Source organism: Phoca vitulina, unplaced genomic scaffold (genome assembly GCF_004348235.1).
Source record: "Phoca vitulina isolate PV1807 unplaced genomic scaffold, GSC_HSeal_1.0 scaffold18, whole genome shotgun sequence".
NCBI lineage: Eukaryota > Metazoa > Chordata > Mammalia > Carnivora > Phocidae > Phoca > Phoca vitulina.
In genome coordinates, this window is record NW_022589721.1 from 18,116,591 (window position 1) to 18,124,003 (window position 7,413).

General features: G+C 52.1%; 1 protein-coding gene across 2 annotated transcripts in view; it reads left to right on the forward strand.

Annotated features, from left to right (window-relative positions):
- The first annotated feature begins 312 nt into the window (after positions 1 to 312).
- The window catches only part of ZHX2 (zinc fingers and homeoboxes 2), a 154,290-nt gene continuing 147,189 nt past the window's right edge, over positions 313 to 7,413 (forward strand). For both annotated transcript variants that reach the window (XM_032415941.1, XM_032415942.1), the window contains exon 1: positions 313 to 587. The gene's annotated coding sequence lies outside the window, so the exon portion shown is untranslated. The remainder of the gene's footprint in view (positions 588 to 7,413) is intronic.

Consider the following 7,413-nt stretch of genomic DNA (forward strand, 5'->3'; position numbering starts at 1 on the left):
GCTTAATATTCAATGATCTCGCTCGCGCCTCCCCCTCCTCCCCTTGCAGAAATTCCACCGAGTCCGTTACTGGGCTCAGACTTTTAAGTTAATTTACTGCCCCCCCCCAACCTCGGCTAGTAACCAGCGCCTTTAGGGCCAGCCTCCCCCCCAGCTCCCGCCTGAAAATGACATTTCGCCGGCGTCTCCGGAGGGGGCTGAATTTCACTTTGTAACTTTCTGCGGAACCCGAGCCCGGGTGGCAGCTCGGGTGGTGGTATCGTATGCAAATACGCATGCTGACGTTACAGATCATGTGGGTTTTGGCGTAGATTCCCCACTGATCGAGACATTTTTTTTTCCCCTTTTTTTTTTCCTTTTTTTTTTTTTTCTTTTTAAAATTTTGGCCACTGTTCCCCGTACGGGGGCTTTTCCTGTCCGTCTGTCTGGCAGGCTGGCCGTGCCCCTCTTTCCCACGGAGCCCGAGCCCGGCGCCCGGTGGGGAGTGGGGAGTGGGTGGGGGGAGCCAGCAGAGTTCCATTTTGGAACGCCCGTGCCGCGTCTCCGCGCTCCCAGCCCGGGTCCCCGCGTCCCCAGCCCCGGCGCAGGTAAGAAACTTCGCCTCGGCGCCCCGCACCCCCCGCCCGGCGCCGCCAGCCCCGAGCCCCGCACGCCCGGCGCCGGCCACTCCAGCCCAACTTTCCCACCGCCGCCGCCGCCGCCGCGGCTCCCGAAAATGTGTTGTTAATGGGACTTGGCCGGGTTTGTGATTGGAAGGGGGGTGCGGAAGGGGGGGTTGCGGGCCCTTTTTGCGGGTGGGAGGAAATAAGAGGATCCGGAGGGGTGGGAGATTTTTTTTTTTAAGAGTTTTGATTACAAGTTTGGATAAATGGGAGCTAGACCGAGGAGGAGGAGGAGGAGGAAAAACATGTCTACGTTTCCCTATGTCGACATAAGCCACAAAAAAATATGGCGTCCGCTTTCGACAGGGCGTTACGTAGACCCGACTCTGTTTTTATTTATTTATTTCGTGGCCGTCTCCCTCCCTCCGTGGCCCAGCTGCGGCGCTTTGTGCAAACGGGGCAGGTCCCGCGGGGACTCCGGCGGGACGTGGCCCGGCCCGGCGGGTTTGGCAGGCAGGGGGGCTGCGTGTGCGAGCTGCCCTCCCTCCCCCGCGCTCCCCTCTTCTCCCCTCTCCTGGTGACGATTCGCCGTACTGTGGTGGCAGGAAGCATGACGCCGTGGGTTGAGGCTGCCTCTCCTCTCGTCGCCGCCGGTGGCTGCGGGCGGCTGCCCGAGCTACCTGCCGGGGGCAGGGCGGGAGCGCGGAGCCGGCCCCCACGCCGGGCTCAGGTGGCGGGGCGCCCGCGTACCGGGGGGGGATCGGAGGGGGGGGCTCCGCTGTCCGCCGCCGGCCGGCCCACGCCCGCGGCCGCCTCTGCCAGCCGAGCCCACGCTCGCCCCCGGAGCGGCAGCTGGCGCTGGCGTCCGCCCCACGAGAGAGAGGTTCATCTTTGTTGGTGTTGCGGCGTCTTTGTGGCTTCCCCAGGACTTGGTATCCTCGCCTTTGCAAACTTGCCCTTTCCCCAGCCCCTTTGCAGGAGGCTGCGGAGACGGAGAGGAGCGGAAAGTTGGGAACCAGTGAGCATCACAGGACCGTCCCCTTGGCCCCGTAGCTGTGCGGAGCTCCGAGGCGGAGGAGGAGGGTGGCTCGTTAGGCTGGGGAGAAAACTTGGGGAAGCCAAGTTGTGATTTGTTCGGGCTTCCACCTGATTGATCGGCTTCAAAGCCAGTGGGGTCTCTGCCTTCAGCTGTTTGGGGATGGCCTTTTGTTTGTCCGGAGGTGGGGGGGGGGGAGGAGGGGGGGGGAATATTGACTTTCCCTGGACCCATCTCCTTTGAAAGAGGCGTTATCCGGCGGGCCCGGGGGTCCACTAAGTCTTGTCAGGCCCTAGAGTTCTTCCCCTACCTGGTCTCTGACGATCACCGTATGTCCAAGTCAGCAGCTCTCCGGGTCTGAGGCAGGCCCCGTTGGGCAGGTTTTTGAGGGGCAGGAATCCCTCCCCTTCATCCCTTGGGTAGCTCAGACCTCCCACACTTACCCTCTTAAAACACCGCGCACACATACACACACACACACTCACACACTCACTCACACACTCACACTCCTTTATGTAGAGCAGAAATTAATGCCTGTTGAAGTGAAGGGGGTGAGCTTCTGAGAGCTCTTCAAGATTTCAGTCAAAAGGTGATTTTCTATTTATGAGGGCCCTGAGTTTAAGCAGTTCAGTCCCAGGGCAGTAATGTCAAAAAGCATTTGGATGACAACCAAGTGGAATAAATATCTTGTAAAATGGCATGTTTAAAGTAAAAATAGATTAATGGAGCCCTCAAGTGCTTGAATGGGACTAACATAAAGGTTTGATTCAAGTTTAAAGGGAAAATTATATAAAGCTGTATACACATCTTCTTTTAAGGTGGGGGGGGTAGGGAATCTACAAGTAAGATTTAAATGCATCACTGACAGTAACTGGACCTGTGATCTGTGGGAATACTGTTGATGTTGAAAAGCCACGCTTTGATTGTTCTTGTGTGCATGTGCACCTTCTGCCTAGGTTTGATGTCAATGAGGATCCACCTGAAGTTAACAGCTCTTAAGGGGAAATTCAGAGGCCAGGGATTTAGGGTAAATCTGATGTATTAACCAATCCCCATTGAAAGGAAAAGATAAATGACAGTGTTTGTTGGTACTCAAGAAGGGTATTCTGATGGAAGTGCAGTGTATCTTGACCTGCGGAAAGGTGATCCCCACCCCAAGTGTCTCATCTCCATCAGGGCCATGTGATTGAGTAGGATGCCATGCGTTTGACCAAAAGAATAATGACAGTGTTTGATAATGGTTGCTAACATTTACTGTTTTAGTATGCCAGGCGCAATGCTTTATATTCTAGGTGCTTTATCATTTAATTCTCACCCAAACCCAATGAGATAAATACTATTATTATCTTCAGTTTACAGTTGAAGAAACTGAGGCTCAGAGAGGTGAAGAAATTTGCCCAAAGCTGCAGAGCAAAAATGAAGTCAGTGTGCCAAGCCAGGCCTTATTTCTTAGCCTTCAACACTCCCGTTATGGCAGCTCTGGGATATGGGATATGGAGAGTCCTCATCAGTATGAAAAAGTAAAGGGACAGGTGTAGGTATGAAAAAGAAGGAACAGTGACCACTGCCCTAGGGTCTGAACTCCAGAATTTTCCTGGGTTTCATTCCTTTATTCATTTATTTAGCAGCTATGTGTTGATTTATTTGTTCATTCAGCAGCTATAATAATCATCCTAATGAGAGTGCAGTCATTAAACGTTTTTATATGCCAAGAACCCTTATAAGTGCTTAGGGTTATTTTGTCTTCATGACAACCCTGTGGGGTAAGTACTGTCATTCTGTCCCTTTTGTAGATGAGGAAGCAGAGGCACAGAGAGGCTCTCCAACTTGCCCAAGACCAAACAGTTAGTAAGTAGAGTGCCAGACCCCGGAACACACTCGCTTCACGCTCCAGCGCACTGCTCTAGACGTGGTAGAGATACTGGGGACGTAGAGCCCCCTACCCTCAATGCAAAACACTGCTCCAGGCACTAGGAGAGGTTGGCAGGATCCAGACCCCCTACCCCCTAGGAATCTGAGCAGCCGGGCAGGCCAAATCAAGCAGGATTAACTAAGTGCTGTAATTGAGAAGAGTAACTACTGTGGAAGCACAATGAAGGGCGTAATTACTGTGCTCTGAGGGAATCGTGGAGGATTTCCTAAAGGGGGTAGCATCTGAACTGACCCATGGAATGAGGAGGAAGAATGTCTGGAGGTGTGTCAGATAGGATTGCATTCAGCTGTTAGCAGCAGAAATCCTAACCACTGGCCACTTAACCAGAGGGGGCTTACTTGTGTCAGACAACAAGAAGGGTGGGTGGGACGACGTAGCTCTGGGGACCCAGGCTCTGTCTTTCCACTATGCCATCCTTAGGTATAGGCCTTCGGCCCCAGGTCTATGTTCTTGAGGTGGGAAGGTGGTTGCTGTGTCTCCAGGCTTCACATCTCCAGTCCAGGAAAGAGAAAGCAGGACGAGTGAGGCTTAGAACATTTACCTAGTATGGCTTTACTGTTACATTTGGGAAGAGATGCCTCTCAGGGACTTCTGTCCTTAGTTCATCGGCCAGAACTGTGCCGCCTGGCCGCCCAGGGAGGGACAGTCATGCATTTTGGGGTAGGCACATTGCTGCCATGAACAAATTGGGGTGCGTGGTGGAATGGTTGTTGAGCTGGCAGATCCAGTGTGTGTGGCCTAAGAGGAGAAGAGGAAGAAAGGTTTTCCCGGCGAAGGTAGAACTGCGTCCTGGGAGCCATGCCTATTCTGCGGAGGTGGAAAGGGGGATGCAGGGAAGGTTGTGCAAAGAGATGATGCCAGACTTGGGGGTGGATGTGGAGGAGGTTGTCTTTTAATCCATAGGTACTGGGGAGCTACGGCAGGTTTCAGAGGAGGGATGTCATGTGTTTAGGAAGGTAAGACTGACAGCGGTGTGCCTTGTGCAGACAAATCAGCTTGGCTCTTATTTAAAATAAAATGAGTTCTGGAAAGTTTTGGACCAAGGGACCAGTTTTGCCTTAGGGCAGAAAGAAGACAGAGTACAATAAGAAAGGGAGGGATGATGGGGAGATTTCTTTTAGGTCCTGCCAGTAGGAATCCAAGATTAACCTGATGTTAGTCAGCTGTTACCAGGAGGTAACTAGATCTCCCTTATCATATCTCAGTCAGTGGAGCTGAAAACCGTGGGGGTAGGTACCATTACTCCCCAAACACTACACTTGGCCTTTCTCCTGACCCTCAGACACCTGGGTCCTACCTGCAGCAGCAGAATAACTTTCGTCATGACCCTTCACCTTTGCTTTATTTTTTAAGGATTTATTTATTTATTTTCGAGAGAGCGAGAGCGCGTGCGCATGCACGCACAAGCAGGAAGGGGTGTGGAGAGGGAGAATCACAAGCAGACTCCCCAGTGAGCACAGAGCCCAAAGCAGGGCTCAATCTCATGACCCTGAGATCATGACCTGAGCCGAAATCAAGAGTCAGACACCTAACTGACTGAGCCACCCAGGCGCCGCGCTTCACCTTTGCTTTAAATCAAGGGGATGACATCAGAGGGCATCAGAGGGCCTTCTGTCAGGTTCCCCACTCTGGATTCCTCCAGCAAGGACTCACATCCCTGATCCTCTGCTCAATTTAATAGCTTTATGACATTGGGCTGTTACTTACCTCGCTCAACCTCAATTTCCTCATCCCGAAAACGGAGATTGTTCCAATAGCTGCCTTATGGGTTGTTGTGCAGCTTGAGAAGAAACTTCCGAAAGGGCTTAGCAAAGCGCCTAGCCCCGTGTTCAGTACACATCTCCGTTATCACCGTCTTCGGCCCCAGGATCATCATGGTCACTGCCTCGGGACCTCTGGCGTGTGACTTTCTTGCATCCCTGAGGTGCCAAGTGATTAGCATACGTGGATGTTTATCACGGATTCCAAGACCCGGACTGTCCCCTTCTCATTGCATTCTCCTCCCTCCTCCCCCATGTGCATCCACACTGGTTGGTGGCAGGTTTGAGCAGCCACGGAAATGGACAGCCTTCCCAGAATATCGCAGTGAGACCCTGGTGCAGCGCTCAGGTACCATGATGTGCTGTGTCATGGTCACATCCAGACAGCGCAGTTCTGAGAGGATGCTCAGCTACTCACATGCCCCTGTGGTAGACAGTAAAGTAGACATTGCTTTTAGTATTGAAAAGGTAGTTTCCTTTTTAACTGGGGGGAAAAAAAATCCCTCCTGCTTCCCCTCCCTCACCCTTCTGTAAGGCCCCCACCCTACGTCGAACAGGTTGTGATTTTAAGAACATCCACCCATAATCTGTTTCCTGTTCCTATGCTTACAGTCATGCATTTGAGAAGGGTTGGTTGGCCATGGTGTGAGTGTGTGTGTGTGTGTGTGTGCGCGCGTGTCGACCCCCAAGGAGAAAAACGGTCCTGACAACAGTATATCAGTTCCCACCCAAACTTGAAAATGGAATAAAAAAAGACCAGAGTCAGAACCAGTTTTCTGGCTGACACCTCTCTTTACCCCCCTGGTGAACAGTTTACCTGTTAAAAGCCACAGTTCACACACTTTCTTCCTCCTTCTGCCCCCCTCCAGCCCGCTAGTACTAGAAACACTTAGTGGAGATTAAATCTTATTACACAGTGTTTCACTGCAATAGTAGTTACCACAGCGAGTCTGCAGTGAATGAGGTGCTTGTACTATTGATCCATGGGGGATCAATGTTAAGGAGTGTGACCGGGGCATTCACTTTGGTGTAAGAGATCTGTGGTATGTTTTGGGGGTGCACAGGCTTGGTTTGGGATAGAAAAGTGAGAAGCATGTGTTTACTTTTGGGTTTAAAGCCATGCTGGGTTTACCCTGCAGGGGAAAACCAGCAAAATCCTGGGAGCCATTTGCTGTCAAGTTCCAAGGCCTCAGAGAGTAGCCAGATTGAGTTAGCTCCTTCTTTGGGAGGGAATCCTCCCTGTTGGGGGCTCAGGACAGACCCTGTGGGAGAGAGAAGGAGCCTGCCGTTGAGAAAGGGAATAGGGAAGACGTGAACAAGAGTTCTCGTTGGCCTGGTGGGGAGGCTGCCACGGCAGCTTCTAGACTCCAAGACATCTGCGGAAAACCGAGGAAGGACCAGGAGTCCAAACTGAGGAGGCAGCATGCATGCACACATTCATGGGTGTGCAAACACGAGGGTTGAGATCAGTGTTGCAGAAAGCCTCCAGAAAAACACTCCTTGGTGGGGCTGACATTCATGCCCGCCCCCAGCTGTCTTGACCCTCACCCCCTGCCTTGTCTACTCTGACCGGTGAGATGGAACGATTACAGAGTTCCCTATAAACCCAGCCACACTGCAAACACATGGTGTTGCCGCCTTAAGAACAGCAACACTCCCCCAAACGGAAAGCCTCCTATGTTCCAGGCACTCTGCTACACACTTTCCTTTCACTTTTGGCATTCAGTGTGACCATGAGGAGTGCTTCGAGAGCAGGAGTGTAGCCCCATTGTAAAGCCAGGAAACCAAAGCTCAGAAAGAAAGCTTAGGTACTAAAGAAGGTAGCCGAGTCAGGATCCAGACTCAGATCAGTCTGATCCCAAAGCTGATGCTCTTCGCTGTCACCAGGTCTTTCTGAAGTCTTCTGGAGGTGCCCCACCCCAGGCTGGGAGGACGTCTGGACAGAAGGGACGTTTCAGAATGTGCTTCTGGGCAGTCTGATTGCTTTTCTGCTAAAGGGGTGTAGAGTGTGGGTGTGTGTGCATGCATGCATGAGTAGGGGGGTGTGTGTGTGTGTGTGTGTAAGTTTTTTTTTTTTTTTAA